The sequence below is a fragment of the Strongylocentrotus purpuratus genome, unplaced genomic scaffold (genome assembly GCF_000002235.5).
Source record: "Strongylocentrotus purpuratus isolate Spur 01 unplaced genomic scaffold, Spur_5.0 spur5_scaffold_13, whole genome shotgun sequence".
NCBI classification, from domain to species: domain Eukaryota; kingdom Metazoa; phylum Echinodermata; class Echinoidea; order Camarodonta; family Strongylocentrotidae; genus Strongylocentrotus; species Strongylocentrotus purpuratus.
In genome coordinates, this window is record NW_022145598.1 from 23,205,561 (window position 1) to 23,223,092 (window position 17,532).

Genomic DNA, 17,532 nt, shown 5'->3' on the forward strand with positions numbered 1-17,532 from the left:
GAGTGTGCTAATGATGCGTGTTCCCACGACATCTTGATGGGACAGGGAGGCCACTCCTCAAATGGAGTGGTGGTGGTGGTGGTGGTGGTGGGAGAGGGGAGGGGATGTCATTAACCCTCGATCTTTACAAATACTTAACTTTTACTTTAATATGCAATGGTCTGCTCAGCTAGGTGACCTTTGGTTGTATTGAATGGAACAAAAATAAGGGTTTTAACTCCCCTCAACCGGTAGTGATAAAGCTCCTCATAATTAATTGATTGATTTATAATACAAACAACATTAATTATTTCAAATTCAATATAAACCTTAATTTGAAAAAGAAAGTCGTCATTCAATCAAGGATGCACAAGCGTCAATTGCTTAGAAACCTTTTCCCGTCTCAAATAATTATTATTTTACCTCATTTACATATCGAGAAATCACTATGATCGTAATAAAGGTAATACGTAGTATTTCGTACACAAAATGGTTTGAAAAAAAAGAATGAAACAAGCAAAATGAAAATTGTTCTAGCTGCATGCATGTTACTCCAAAGGGATACGGAGTGGTGTTCTGGAGGTGGGCGTGTCCATACGGCAGCATAGAGATGCGTTTGCTTGTAGAAAATATTTTCGGGCTAGCAATAACTTCCAGACAGCATATCGGCTCTCTATATATACAGTATTGTGTTCCTAATTGGATACTGTGTGATGCTATGCCATGACAATTTTCATAAATCATAATTTAGAACGGGGAGCAAGCCAAATTTTCTTGGCTTGCGTGCCGCCGGTCTTGCTACCGAGAGCTGGTAAGATTCGCGGGATGTCGGTCAACTGTGAATGACCAGAGATATGACCAGACTCGTACTTGTAGGCCTATTTCGAAAGTGGGCTGTGGATGAAAAAAAATTGACGCAATCCTAAATATGGATCGAAATGGAAAACATGCTTTTATAATCCGGATCGTAATCACACGTGCACCCCAATCAAAGCGCGGAACAGGTGCAAGACTGCTTGTTATTGATCTCATTTAACAATGGGAACTATTCTGCAAAAAGGGGTAAACATGCACCTGTGTTTCCTCTTTCACAGAAGATGTGACTTTGGCCTATAGATTTACACGGAATACACTTGTCTCTATTGACATGCATGCAAATTATAAAATATAATCCGATTTGACTCTTTTTGTTCCTTAGCGTGGCTGTAATAACCAGAGAAAATTCGAGAATACTTTACAAAAAAATATAGCAATGTGTTGCAATTGGATTACCGCATTAAAAAAACAAAAATCTCTCGATTTTGGTGCCTCCCTCCTCCCTGGCAATGCCCAGTCATGGCAGATACCCGTGTTTTTTTAAGTGGTGGTGAGTAATGCAGTAAATCCTGATATGCAAAATTGTTTACAGTTCCTTGTTTTCAATGTGAGCTTTAGGTCAAGAAAAAAGATTAATGGGCGTACAAATATGTTATATGTCTTTTACGCCATGGGGACTCGACTGGCACCTCTTACTCAAATATGAAAATTCAAATATCCAGTTTCGAATTTTTACGAGCAGGAAAGAAAAAGAAGAAAAAAAAAATCGCTGGGGACGAAAACCAAAACCTAGCTAGGGGAATGCATCTGTAGCCTTGCACAACTCGAACCCTGTTATTTTCACGTTCATGCCCATATAAACTACATGTCCATTTCACAACACAAATCGTGACGGAAAATTGGAAAAATCCGTGATAGCCCTTGACATGCCCTTTAAACTAAAAATAAACCTCGACTGACTTTTGACCTCACAAGATGTCATTTACAAATTCCCTCTGTCCTCGCCCATAAATCTCGGCCCCTCACACGCTTTCATTAGCAGTCAACATATTATGACAACATTGAGTAGGGTGTAAACAGTATCATGAGTCGCCGAGACACATACGGTGCACTCTCGATCTCAAGATTGTATATTTAGAAAGCATATACTCGCTGTCCCCATGCCCAGTCGTGGCGCCAACCTACGTAAACACAGAGCAGCAAGATGTTTACCTAATGAAGAGTGTGTAAGGTTGGAAATCACGATTGATTTGATCATGGATCTACAGAGTACAACTGGCATGATCTTTCAGACCCCCCCCCCCCCCCAACCCTCGGTCCTTCACCCGTACCCTGTTATACCACCCTGGACATATACATTGCAGTAGGTCCTGCATACAATTTGTAAATGTATATATCGTGTGCATTCTGGGGGTACTTTTTGCTGTAAAAAATCCTCATCACACGCAAATTATTAACACATTTTCCAATACGATCACAAAGACTTTCGAAAAGTCAACGTAAGGCAATTTTCAGTAGCCTTGTCCATCACCTATCGAAATTTACTGTGTGAATGTCACAATGACCTATTCGTAATCCGAACATTATTTTAACGAGATATCAAAATGGACATTGATAAATTGAGTAGATTACTCGAATGTTTTTACGATTTGTGTAACTGGAAGTTTTCAGACTTTATTAAACTATGCGTGCAATTTTCATTTTTTCATTTTTTTCGTTTTTTCCTTCTTTAGGGGAGGGGGCATCTTCCCGTCCCACCTAGTCCTTATTTGTTTTTCCCTATTTTGGGGGACGAGGGGGGGGGGGAGGGCTCACCTAAATCTGGACTTGCTTATAAGGTCCTACATGGTCTGGAAACTATTTATGACCCTTGAGTCTTGACCTCCCAGGCAAGACCTTCGTCACGTTCCAACGAAGTGACCACCACTACATGGGCGACCATACGAAGGTTCTTACGGTCAAAGAGGTCAAGTACATCCACCTGCTCAATACGGTGTATTGCCATTTGGTCTAGTGTGAAAATGTTCTAATTTTATTTGGTCTAAAGTAAACCCGGCTCAAATGTCCATGTGTAATCGTCATGTCGTCTTCTTTTCACTTTGTGCCATATGATTGTGCACTTCATCTAAAATGCTCATTTTGACCATTGCCCATTTAGATTTTTAAAATTCTTTGACAATTAAGAGCAGTGGCGTGTCCACACCTTCAGAGGTGGCGCTCCCGGGTGGGGGGGGGGCAGGGGGCACAGTGCCCCCACCTTTTCAAGAACCCAAAAAGTGCCCCTTTTTTACATAGGAAAAGTGCCCCTTTAGCTTTGTAAGAAGTACATCTTTCCTTCGACACGTACCTCTTTCCTTCGACAAGTTCACATTTTCCTTTGCAATAAGTGTCCATTTTCCATTCTCATACGTGCCCTTTTTAAAATCTCTAGTCAGTGCCCCTTTTTAGGTACGAGAAGCGCCCCTTTTCACTTTTGATAAGCGCCCCCTTCACCTCTGATAATTGCCCTATTCAAATCTGAGAGGTGCCCCTTTTACTTTGACAAGTGCCCCATCCCCCTTTTAATAACTACTCCGACTTTTAACTCGGATAAGCGCACCTTATATTTTCACATGTGCCCCCTTTACTTTCTAATAAGTGCCCCCATTTAAAAAAGAGCCTCTTCCCCTTCTCATAAATGACCCATGTCACCTATAGTCCCTTTTCATTCTCATAAGTGCCCCTTTTTCTCTGGTAAATGCCCCTATTATCAAGCGACTAAAAGCAATATCCCCCAAAGAAAGATCGCTCGCATTTATAGATGGATAGTTATGTTACTTATCAAAGGTCTTTTCAGTCTTTTTTTTATGAGAATGTGCTTATAACCCCATCAGGATTGGGGTTTCCTCTTTAGATGTAATTTTCGCTCTGCGACCTCACAAATCTTAATTTTCTTAATAATCTTAATAATAAAGAGAAACAAAAATAGAAATCATCCCTGATAATGTAATCACAATTATAGGGGTATACACCAATGTCTTAAAAATTGTATATTTTCGCTTTGAGATTTCCCTTTGGAGGTGCCCCTTGTTGTCAGAAAGTGCCCTCCTTTTGTTGGTGCCCCCCCCCCCCCCCCCCACTTTGGAAGTCGCTCCGCCGCCTCTGCAAACCTTGAAATCCAGAGTGGCAAAATACATTTGTAAGTATTTCGGTGGTCCATACAGCTCAGCAAAGAAACCAAATTTAAACAAAATTATTGCGGAATTACGAGGGCAGTTGCGCGAGCGAGCAAGCGAGCAAGCAAAATATACATGGGCATGATAATATAGACCCCCGGAGGACAATCATTTTCATGATTCTCAGAATGAATTAATCAAAGGACCGGGCGCAACCCAAACGGCAAAACGATCATCCTATTGTGCAAGGTAGAACTTTCTTCACATTGTGGTGTGGTGGCCTCATGTAAACGACGGATGATGAAATTTACTGTATAACAGGTGCCCTTGTCCACACACAGTTCAATATGCAAGCTACTCTGAAGTTCTGAACCCAAAAAAGTTAGTCATTAAAATTTAATAAATAGGTTCATAATTGTTATAGAAAAAGAAATAGTATTGTTTTTGCTGCACACGGAATAATTTTAGATTATTATATAGGCCCGCCTGGTAAAGATTTGTAATTGATGTGATGTGAATCAGTTGAAACTTGGGACTGATAACAATCGAAATTCTGTAATAACTATAATAATTTATACAGTAGGCTTGCGGGTGCACCATGTGAGAGAGGGGGAGGATTGAGGAGTCCTGAAAAGGACTCTCGGTAATCTTTCTGGAGGGTGTGTTGTCCTGAAAATGACTGTTGGTGTAGTCTTGAAAAAGACTGTTGTTTATCTTTCTTAGCTTATAGTTCTAAGGAGAACTATAGCGCTTGGAGAGGATGGATGACGGGAGTGGCTCGACGATTCGAACAGGTTGACTATCCGTCGTCAAAGTTTTGAAAATTGGACGGATAGTAATTTTGTTAAGTTTTGATATATTTGGATACCCCTGTGGATGTAGTAGTAGGTCCATGATTATAAGCACCAGGAAATTTAGCCCCTTAAACACTTTTGCTTTCGAGTAATGCACTTCGAGAAATTTACCGGTGCTCCCGGTATTCAAATAGCGCCTAAGGCCATTCCGTGGTAGCTGCGACCATGAAAATCTCAGAATATGCAGTTCTGATATATAGTTTCCAAACAGGAGTAGCAAATCGGTCGATTGTAGTCAAGAAAAATTGTTTTAAAGCTAAAGTAATATTAGTCTTGAGAGGGAGCTATACAACATAAAGAGTTTATTATTAACAATTTCGTCACTTAATTCACGATTTCAACTGCGACAAAGATCACTGAATATTGTAGGATCGCGTATGCTTCCAATATGTTCATTTGAACCAAATTCATGACCCTGTACCAAAACTTTGTATTTGAATTGTGAGTGCGAAATATTGATGTTCTATAACTTTATATTCCATAGAAGAAAGAGACAGAGAGAGCAATGCGGCCTGGGACGTGAGTGGAAGCAAGATGAGCAGTGAGTAGATGAACCCGCCCCTCCCCCCCCCCCCGATATTTTCATATCACGGTAATTGCGATAAAAAAAAACATGTCTGCATACTTCAAATCGTCCAAAGTTGACATTTCTAACTACTTAGCACACTTTCAGGAAAGAAATAGTGTAATATTAAGGCGTGAGGCGAAAAGGGTTCGAAGAAGAACTGGGGTGTAAGAAATTTAGTTTCTTTTATTGTTTGTAAACTTGGTTCGCGTGCCCCTATTCACATTCTATTTACCGAGGGCTTTTTCTCCTACTTGTGTCACAAAAGAACTGTACAAAAGAGAGGGGCAGTGGACACGCCCCGGTGCGCAGTGCATTGGGGGTATGAATGGCTTTGTCGCGTGCCACCGCATATCAGATAACAGGCTGGCACGCGACTGCAGTGGGACGTTTTAAAACCAGCTGAACATGGAGGGATAAACTTGGATATACTTTGGTAATCGTCAGTTTTGAGGGGGAAAAGAGATCGATAGATCTACTCAGAGTCCTGTAGTATTCTGAGGATATCTTCATCTTACAGCATGGAGTGTTAGGCCTACACATGACACCTGTAAAGGAATGATTTCACTTTATATTTCTTAACGAGTTACGCCGAATGGAGAAGGTGTGAAGCTTTATTTTACCAGGGAGATGTGAGTCGATCACCTATCATCATGCTGTTGAGTCAATCAACGTGAAATACTGACTGTCAAATGCTTTGTTATTTTGTTCAATGGGTTGAATGAACCATAATCATTAGATAACAAGTGCTCCCGTGCAACGACTAATTACAATTGTTTGGCAAGATACATGTTTATTAATGGTGTAGAAACTAGAAATAAATTTAGCATTTTGGACGCTCAAAACATTGATCCTACCATGGTTGAACTAAAAGGTCACTCAGACTCGGAAGAAAAACTTCTGAAACTATATAGGGGTGACGAGAACTCAAGCTTGCTTTCTCTCACGGCTTTGGGGTTGCTTCAGAGAGATAATGGTTACGAGCTGCTGCCACAAAATAAGGACCATCATCACGCCCTTATAGCGATGCAGCTGCAACTGTGTGCTGCCACCACAACCTTTGTTCCTCCCAACTGGACAATCGGCATCTCTTTCTCCAAAAAAAAAGGAAATACTCTGACGGACCCATCTCCGTTTGGCCCACAGCCATGGTCGTTACAGCACCTGCAAAGCCGTACACCAACTGTATTTCACCGCAATGCAATCGTAATTTGATTTCATAAAGTACTATTTTTTTCAAAGTTTAGAGTACCCGGTCCAGCGGAAACTGTTTCGGGCGAAGGATGAATGGGGTTGGCGCAGGCCGATGCTCTAGGGCTGATCATGGACGACAACGGAACTCTATGGCTGGCGGGCAGGAGAACGAGAGCCTCAAAAAACATCCGTGGGAAAAATTCAATTGCAGGCAAGGTGGGAGATGAGTGAAGAAAAGAGTCCAGAGAGCTGAAAAGGAAATGAAAGGTATGGTTATATGGTGGAAAAATGGGTGAAATTATCGCCCGATCGTATGTGCGACCGACGTACCGACGTCCCTATTTGAAGCACGTGGCGGTATGCGCAGTGCGCGTCAAAAACCGGAAGGAACTTACGCGCGCGCGTGTCCGATGCCGCTCCTCGGACGAAGAAAGGTGGGACGCTCCATTTTTCTAGCCCAATACCCTACGTACTCTTCCCATTCTTTCGCCTTTCAAAATGACAAAACAATCCTTGATATTGAGTTTACACAATTAACAGCAACCACGTGGACTAATTTTGGCGCGTTGCATGCATTTTATTCATCATTGACCGTGAGAAGATTGTATGATGTTGTTGCGGTCTTCTCATCTCTATATCTCTGCTATACATGGTTTCATTACACTTACTTTGCATAGATTCGGAAGAGTTGAGACACGTGCCTCATTCATGAGTCAAGTGCATCGATCTTGAAAGTCCAGCAAATAAATATGAAGCTATAGAGTGCCTCGAGGTTCGTCTCTTCAGAAAATGAACTCGGCCGATGTCATTTCACGCGCGCGCTTCTGTCTTTGCGCATAGCTTCGGGCTTTTCACGTGTTAGCAATGAGACCTTTTATGAACCCTCTGACAAAAAATTAATGTCATCGGCAAATGATCTCACTCGAACGCGGCGTTTTCATGTAAGCAATTATTATTAAAACGCCTGTCGTAGAACATTCTCGTTTCAGAAAAACTGCCTCTTATCTAGGAGAATGAAAAGATGCGATCGACGGGAATTTGTGATTGAGGTACCACACTGTCTTTCTCACGTATATTTCAAGGAAATAGAATTTCAAAGTTAGTGAATTAATGAACCAACCGTTGGCACTTTCGCGGTTGGGTTAGCTTCAAGTTAATTCTCGAAAAGGGGATGCACTTCATGATGATGACTCTAATCGAAACCAGGCATGTCTTTCCCACATTAATATGCAACGATTAGGGTTGTCATAATAGCAGCGACCTTGAAGCTTGCACATAAAGCTATCTGTTTCACTAACGAACTTGATCATTTCCATTTGTATCAGCTCCTTTCTGTATACGCTCATATATTATTTTCAACCACTTCAGGTTCTGCATGTAAAACCCTTGGCCTGTCTCATACACACTTGTAAATGGATTCATATGGCAATTTGATAATTTGAAAAAGCATCAAAGAGATAGGAGTTTGTAAGTTTGCGATTGATTTGAGGAGGACTTGCTATTAAAAAGGATCAATCGCAACTCTACATAAGGCATGGCCCTGAGGTGTAAGATGCAATTTTCGTGATGTAATCAAATTCCATGCATACATCGTTGTTGAGTGCCTCGTTGCAATTATATCATTCACCTGTAATGAGAAAATGGAATTCAATAGTCAGAATGCGAATTGCATACATTAATTGCTTCTAGGTAGGAAAAACATTAAGGCTTGTCCTAATTAACAAAATGTAATAAATACAATATGCATTCTAACTATTGCAATATACTTGATATACGTGATTGAAATATTTGTATCGCGGCACATCACAAAGACGTATGCATTAAATTTGGATACACTACGGAAACTGTCTATAGCTTTGTCGTCCAGGTTACTGGTTCTAAATTATAGACTGTGCATGAGGTTCACCGTGAAATCATTCAAGCAACGGACTGGAGCAGGGCAAATTCAGTGTTTGGCGCTGGTGTTATCACCATGCCATTGTTTAGCACAAAATTGTTTGGAACCAGCAGGGACTTGAGTCCCTGGAACCAGCAACCATGGCAACTTGACGCCTTCGGTACTCTATTTACTACAACGACCAGCATAGACTCCAATAATACCTACTCATATTCCTTAAGTTTTGAGCCTAGCCTAAATCACTCTGAAATGTAAATATTCATATTGAATGATACACGCCTAAAAACTAAAACAACAACAACATGAGTTGTTCTAGCGGTACTTTCATTTGGTCGACCCTAGCCTATAATCTAGGCGGAGTGCCGAGCTTTTTTCTTTGCTGCTAGACTAACCCTAAGCAGAACGTCTGATACAGCGAGACTACGAACCGTGAGTCGCGAAGCGGCTCACCGCCTATAATCACTGGTCTAGCGTTAGTCGTTGTTTTTTTTATTATCGACCATGAATCCGTGGCAGTTTTTCGTACGAAAAAACCTCATGAATACGAAATGAACTTAACCAATCAGAAACACGTATGGAGAAGAGTCTATGCATATGCATATTATAAATCACGTGACATTACGTCATTTTCTTCATCCAAGATGGCGGGTAGTTCATGCGACGACGATCTTCTGCGAGAAAGTTTATCATATGCGGCCAACAAACTAGGCATTCCTAATGGAAAATTCAGAGAACTGCAGGAATCCGCTATTCGTAGCGTTATTGAAGCCGGCAGGGATATTTTTGTTGCATTACCTACTGGTTTTGGAAAGAGTGCAATATACCAAGCAATCCCCTTGTGCTGTGATTTTCTACGCGACCACGGATTCTATGATTGGTCGAACGTAACATAGGTGAACCTTATTTGGTAGGGCTGTTGAATGATTCATAGATCCGCCATTTTGAATATATATGAATATTGATTAGCTAGACCAGTGATTATAGGCGGTGAGCCGCTTCGCGACTCACGGTTCCTAGTCTCGCCGTATCAGACGTTCTGCTTAGGGTTAGTCTAGCAGCAAAGAAAAAAGCTCGGCACTCCGCCTAGATTATAGGCTAGGTCGACCCCGGTTCGAAACTGGGTCAAATCTAATCATGCTATCGGATGGTCACGTTATGAAAGTCGGTACCAGACGTAAATAATCATAGTTAGCCTATGGGATTGACACAGATTTGTGAAAAAACAACAATAGACCTGTTTACTTTCATATTCAAATTGTATGCATACTTATTAAACAAAGGTTGTTCTTGAATCTTGACAACCTAAAAAACTTGCCCAAGGATTTTCCGACATAGCAACAACTAACATGTGCAGAAAGGATTCCAAGTAACGTAGTTCGTTCAAAGAGGTTAATGGAATAACTTGCAGTAGGTCCCTATAGGAAAGAAACATCCATAATGTGAATGTTAGGAAACCGCTTTATGACGCACACACACACACGTACATCTGTCGACAAAATACCATATGACATTCTTTTTTTACTCATACGCTTATAGCTGGAAAGAAGATTCCCCCCCCCCTCTCCCTAAAAGCAAATGCCCCCCCCCCCCTCCCCACATACCCTCTGGCTCTGATTTGTAAAAGTTATGCCATTTCGAGCTGGATAATTTAATATATACTAGTTCATAGGTTTCCACGTGAGATGTCCCCCCCCCCCCCCCCCCCACCAATAGAATGCCGATGATGTTCAATGAGAGCATGAACCTTCTAATAGTAGGTCCATGATGGGAGGAACTGGGAGTGAGGCTCCTATCATGACCTACTACATGCTCCTATCCCTGCATGCAGATCAATCCCAGGCCCCGGTCCCAGGTAAACTTTCGCCAACTTGTTCAAGCTAAATTTTGAAAGAATATTCCTCCAGGATGGATATCCCCGATCGGAAACACTTGTTCCATTGTATAGGACGTCAAGTGAGCTGCAGTGATTATAATGTAAATGAGTTTAAGAGTTGAAAAGGGGGTAAATCTCGTCTGGTGCCAGATTAAATCGGGGCTATTCAGCACCCAACACCAATCCCTCAATGGGGTGAATCAAGGAGCTTATACCACGGACATACTACCTCCTTGGTTGAAAACACACTGACACTGTCTTTTGAGTGTGGTAGCGTTTCCACCAGCCCTTTCCGATTTATTTCAAAGTTCCCAGGTCGTCGGGTATTACGGGCAAGGGATCAGGCTTAGTGGGGCTGAGATTATAGTTTGACCTGATTTTTTAAATCTCCCTCGCATCCATACCCGAAATGCGGTCAATGGGATTGGAAGCGTTTGCTCACATCAGAGAGATATCCTCCTTGCTCACATCTTGGTGCCATATCAAGAGAATGGCAAAAACTTCCGAAGTAATCGTTTCCATGCATACAACAATCTTGTTTAAGTCGACACAGGTGTTTGTTTATTTGTTGTTTTCGGGGGGAGGGCGAATGATAGCTCGATTTTTAATTCTGAAAATTCACATCCGGATTTTTAATTTTTTTTTTTTTAGATAGCATGTAATGGTGCTACAAATTCCAAATGATGTGATGTAATCTTAGCTGACATAATGATGAAAATAGTATATATTTCCCACAAAAATATCACATAAATATATTATATAGATATACAGTTTTTCCCCATTTGTTTAGCCCATTGAAAGCACAACCGAGGGATAGATGTATTTACATGGTGTAAAAAAAAAGAGGAAATGCAAAGTTCGCAAACGAATTCTGTAATCTCATAACTTCAGTAGCAAATGTAATTTGTATGTATTGCAAAATAGTTTTTCTTTCTTTATTGTTTGTATAAACTCTGTGTTATTACGACGGGGTCACAATTTGAAAGTAATGGAAACAATTAAACTGTTGCGTTGGTCGAATTCGTAATTGCGAAATCTCATGGGAACTTAACCAGGTGTTCTTCCATTAATAAATCTCTGTTCTCTCTTTTCTACTCATCGCCACAGATTTCATCCCATTACCTCTCTTTTCCACGGCGCCAAAAACATTACACAAAGTTTTTCTCTCCTCTGATTTTTGTTATCCGCTTGCTATTTTTCCCCTCTAACCGAATTGTGGACATTAAGCAGATAACGAGAGACGCCAAACAATAGACGAGGCGCCAGGCAGGCGGGGCAGACCAGTGGTAGGTAAACTGTCTGAGTCAAGTCTTTTGGGGAGCGAGATAATTGAGCTCGGATTTGGAACTCATGCAGGTGCACAGGTGTTCGCCACTGAAATCCTGAGTTGAGAGCCTTCAGCAAAACAAATCGTTGACTTCTTCAGGGGGAAAAACTACAGTGCATGTTCGTGTACAGTTTTGTACCCCGGTGCGGCGCCATCAAAAAAGAAGGAAAAAATGAACGACTCATGAACATGTGACCAACATTTTTATTTAAACTAATTTAAATCCTTCCAATTTAAAACAAAAAAGGTTCCTTCTTGAAAAAAACCCGACTGTTTGTCTTCGAGTTCCCCGGTGCGGCGCCGTAAAAGGGTTCTCTTTTTTTTTTTAATTTTAAATTTTAAAATGACTTATGACCAACGCCATTTTGTCAACTAATTTAAAAGCTTAGAAATAGAATGCATTTATCAAGACATTATTACCTTCTATTTATTTGATTTTATAGAATAGCTTTCATTCCCTGGATTTTAAGTGTGTCCTAACGGTGGAAATATGATTATACCAATCGTGTTTTCTTATTACATTGATATTTTGTACATGACATCCCTGCCCTATTTAGTTGATTAACGATTTAGTAAAACTAATAAGGACCAATATTTAATTTATTTCGTTGGGCTACTTTTAATTGCTTTCCATTCGACAAGGCAGACCCAGACCAGAGTTCCGATCCCCGTACATGCCAGGCCAGGCCAGGTGGCTTAAACTGCTTGCAACACTCCTTAATAAATACTTATGTCAACATTGGCTGTATAAACAGGCGATAAATACTATTCCGTTCACTCCCACGTCAACATTGAACCTAAGAAAACAAGACACACGAATAAATGTGCTTTTAGGTTAGAGCCGGAAAATAATGTCGGTAATAATTTTCTGGTTTAGATCAGCTGGGCTGCTTTTGTGTGACCAGGTGCAGTTTCTAATGTTCTAATGTATGCTGACTATGCGGGCCTTGATGAAGGCTTCAGAAAATTTTCGTAAATGGAATAACTTCAATGAGGCACTTAACAAAGAATTGTGCATTCAATTTGATGAGATTGCGAAAATGGCCTATCGTGATAAAGTCGAAAATAGCATAATTAAAATAAGTTGTGTTAAAAGGTTATCTTCGGATAATGTAACGATTTGATTACCGACTTCAGCGATTCGAATCACTATAGATTGAATACCTTTTTAACATTTAAAAAAGTAAAAATAGGCGACTAACGAATTGATAATCATAGTCATTAGACTATAGGCATACAGCTGACATGAATATTGCACGTGTTTGTGATTTCAGTGTTAAAGGGGCTGAAGAAAAAGAAGAAGTGTTTTATAAAGATACGAGTAATCATGATTTAGTTAGTCTTTCCAATTTTCTGGTATTTTTAGGTGTGTGCTAAAAAAGGCATATAATGCTAAGCAGACTAGAATAGGCAAATTGATTAGAAAATAATGCATGTTAGACCAAGAAGTTACCTTCTTGGTTAGACCCTTAAAACATCTAAAAGCTTCTTTCAAAATGAAGATCCATCCGTACTTTTCTTATGTTTTAAATTACACCGAACCTTTTTTCTCAAGGACGAAATAGCCAGGTGATGTGGCAACGAGGGGCAGGTGAAAAAAAAGATCACTTCGTAATCGAGACTCAAAACTTCTTTTCTACGACGAAAAGGCGAAACAGGAACACGGGCGCATTTTTTCGACACGGCTGCTCCAAGCTCAACATGATGATGATGCGTTCGTGTCTTGACGCTATGTTCCAAAGGAAACAATTCATTTTGAACTTCACGTTTCTACAAATTGATTGTCTCCTTTGAAGGAAATATGCGAACACGATAACGCGTCTCCTTGGAAGTTTTTAATGAACGAAACGTTTCGAAGTTCCTCCATCCTTCTATTTTCTCTCCAAGCTGTAGTTTCTATCGGTAGTTTCATCGAGATTCATGGATTCCGACTGATTTCGAAGCCAGTAATCGCATTTCCGTGTTTCTCTTCGGTGTCGTGTCGTATCTACTTGGCGATGCCATGATTCCCAGTTCCGCATGCCAAAAATAAATCGTCTTTTCTTAACTATCTGATGATTGATTGGTTCCTTTAAAAGGTTATCATCCTCATTTCTATGTTAGTGTTACAATTACAGAGGGTGAAATAGATGTGTCAAATCATGAAAGCTTATCTCTTTTTCCGGATTCGTTCATAGTCTGTCCAAGCATTAGGAATTATTTCATTAAAGATTCCTTTTTGTTTAACGGGTTAATCTGCAAATGCTTATGAACATCAAGGTTTTCAAACGAGGTGATTGTGGATGTTGAATTCAAGATGTCTTCTGTGGCTGATTACAGTTTGTACTATAAATAGTTTTTCGTGTATGAACTACATCCTATACATACCCACATACAGTATTCCAGATGTTTCTGCATAAACAAATCTTTCACTTTTAAAGGTAATCTCGAGCTCTGGTATGGGCATCGTATGTCGAGAGAACATGGCTATAATTTCTTTCTGGATCTGCAGTAGATTAATTGTTTTAATACTTAAAAAAATCAAATCAAATTCACAAAAACTTGCTGAAAATCATCTTCAATAAAACCACAACTCTGACATGGTGTAGGGCCTATACCTACCTTGATTTCCTTATTTTAATATGCTCGTTACTCACCCCCTATATTTTCTACAAAAAACGTTTGGCTTATGTCATTTATTTATAATCTTGAGCAATCAGTGTAAGTTTTGTTGGATTCTGTGAGAATTCAGTTTCTATCATTACCAGAACTCAAGGTTATCCTTAAAAATAATCAGTAAGTTTCTTTTCAAAAGAATGTGATTTGTACAGGAAGACATTGACGAATGACGTTCAAAATTAGGTCCTTCCAACTAAATACTGGACTCATATTTCCACCCCCCCCCCCCCCCTCTCTCTCTCTCTCTTATCTTCAAGAAAGTGTTCTGTTATCTTGACCCTGACCATGGAGGAGTCGTTGAACTGAACGAAGCCAGTCGATTGTTTCTGAAATTCTGAGGAAGTCTTAGATTTTGTATTCCTCGGATTTGAGGTGAGAGCAAGGACTACATGGCATATATCTCGAGTGAGGAGAAGATAAGGTGTGTTACAGGGATCATCTTCTACCAAAACGAGGCGAAAATAGTTTGTTTCCCGTAACTTTGCGCGGTCTACGAGACGTCCCCTAAGTGGTGCCTATACGTGTAATTAACGTCAAATGAAAATACGACGGATTGAATGGTCGTAATTCGTGGAGGCGTCAAATAGTCTCTGCAATCTACAAGCGCAGACCTAACACAAAAATCCGATATAAAAGACGATTGCCATCTTATGGTCTTCATTTGTATTTTGACGGATTTTTTAGTAGAATATGAGCAGATAGTACTGATATGGTTTTGTAGACAAATAGGATATCATAATCCTGAAAATCTGTATTTTAAACTTCCTCAAAAGTTTTGGACTTTCTTAAAGGTCTGTAAAGTAGACTTGGCAATGTCTCAGGCGGGAGTGCAGGTGTGCAAGCGACGGGTGTGAATAGTGGGCGCCCCCAAAGACCCGACCACCAGTTTAGCAAAGTGACGATCCCAAAAGCCATTTATCGCTGCTCTCGATAGTTTGTTAGTAATTGATTCAGGCTGCGGGACGCCTTTGATGTTGGTGATTGGCGTGTGCGTTACTATGGCGACCGCCAGACCGGCGCCCGTCTGCTATCGGATTGTGGGTGGATGAATGGGTGACGTCACAGATCGTGGCGCCGGTCTGTCGCCGTGAGCTCTGGTAGTATTGGAGGGGGGCTTAGGAGGGCCAATTAATCACCTGTCACTGGGAACCAGCGGAGTTCCACCACACCCCTAGCCTCAAAATACGAACCCCTGTACAACAGGTGGATGCCACAGACAACTAACATTATCCATCCGAACATTCTGATACTCCAGATGATTAATGCAACCATTCCAGAAATGAAGTCGCTCTATTTTAGGGTACTTTAAAAAGTTACGAAACAATAATAATGCAATAAGAATACCGAATGTATGGATACATTTTCGGTTTGAGACTACGAAGTCTCGGGGGAGGTGTATGAGCTTATGAGGGGTATGTTTACAGGTTTACCTATGGTAAAGAATAGGGTGAGTGTTTGGATTACCATCATGTTCGTCTGCACAGCTGTGAACTGGTTCATGTGACCGCCATATACCAAGGATCTATAATCAAACGAAGGATGCGGGGGCATAGTCGACGTTTGAGGGTGACCAGTGGGTTCCCGGTTCAAACAGGGGCATGTAACTAAGGTTCGATCGAGAAGCTTCTGACTAATTTGATGCTTCATGGCTCGAACTTTGGAGTGTACCATCAGCCGCTCCTATGTCATGCCTTTTGCAAGTTCTGATCTCGAAAACTTCAGAGAGAAACCCAGCATCCTATCATTAAAAGCTCGGTGACAGGGCACAGATTATCATCGCTTTGTACCGTCAGGATATTGCTCTTTATAAATCCATACATTACAGTATTTGTTACTTCTCATGAGATGAATAGAAAGAAGTTGTCCTACAAAATGAAAAGAGGAGTATGAAAAATGGATAGGTCAAAATGGCTAGAGAAAAACTTTTGGTGGAGGAGGGGGGGGGGGTAGTGACTTCTGAACGATCTGTACATTAATTTTTGGCGTGCATGGTCTATGAAGATGAAATGATGATTGATACAGGGGTATGATCTTTCCTTAATCCTTTATCATTTTTTTTTTGTACTGGTCCTTACCATATTTGCTTGGTAGCATCAGTTTGGAACCGATGACAAGCACCTCCATTCGCCCCTCTTTTTCTTTCTCTCTCTCTCTCTCTCTGTCACTCTCATTCACCCCCCCCCCCCTCTCTCTCTCTCTCTCCATCTCTATGACGTGCTCTCTACATGGCAATCATGTCTGTTGTCACGGTCACACAGATTTGAGAATTCCATCACTCTGTTATCAGGTCATCAAACAAAGTCAAAATTTGTTCAGCTTGACACCAGTCACTGCCAAGTCGCTCCCCTCGAGGGAGCCCCCTGCTCCAAGAATGGCTGTTCCGATCAGCAACTGGTATGAACTTTGCCCCCACACCAAAACATGTAATGACAAGGCGATGGGTTCGTCGAGTGGCGACGACGATGGTGCCTTCAAATATCTTGACAGAGAGCTAGAAAGAAGAAAAATATCTCTGGACTTTTTATTTAATTTTTCTTGTACCGTGTTTACGGGAGTAGTCTTGAAGATAACTTTTAGCTCGAACACCGCTCCGAGCCCTTGTATATTTATTTTCGTCGCAATCGTTTACAATTATCACAACTTTTTGTATGTATTTGCGAAGAAATTCCATATGGGATTGATGGGGATTTGAACTTTTGTTCACTTATGCCATCAAAAGTGGACTTGTAAAATAAATATCTTTAAAAATACCGAACGATGAGATGCATCTCGAAAGATGTTGAGACTTGGTCACAAATTAACTAATAGAGGCAAAGGCCTGGAATCAAGCCTGATTTGAAGGGAAAATTTCAAAAGCTTATGCTTCTGACCTGTAAGTATTAAATAATCTCCCAAATTAAACTTGGCGTCTATTCTTGGTATTATCTAGCCAGTGAGATAGTGAAAGTGAATGGCAGATCATGAGGATTGGCGAAATGTCGCCCCCTTGTGGTCGGCTTGATGAATAGAGTGCGTGTTTTCACTTTTCACGGGCAAGATCAATTTCAGCCGATCGGCTCTTGACTTCAGCTGTATAATTAGTCAGGATCAAAGGAACACTGTAATTCGATAACACAGGCAGTGATGGCGAAGAAGAAACCAAAACAGTTCATTTACTTGCACATGATAATGCCTTTCCTGACGGTTCGCCACCTCTAATGAAGTTAATCAGTTT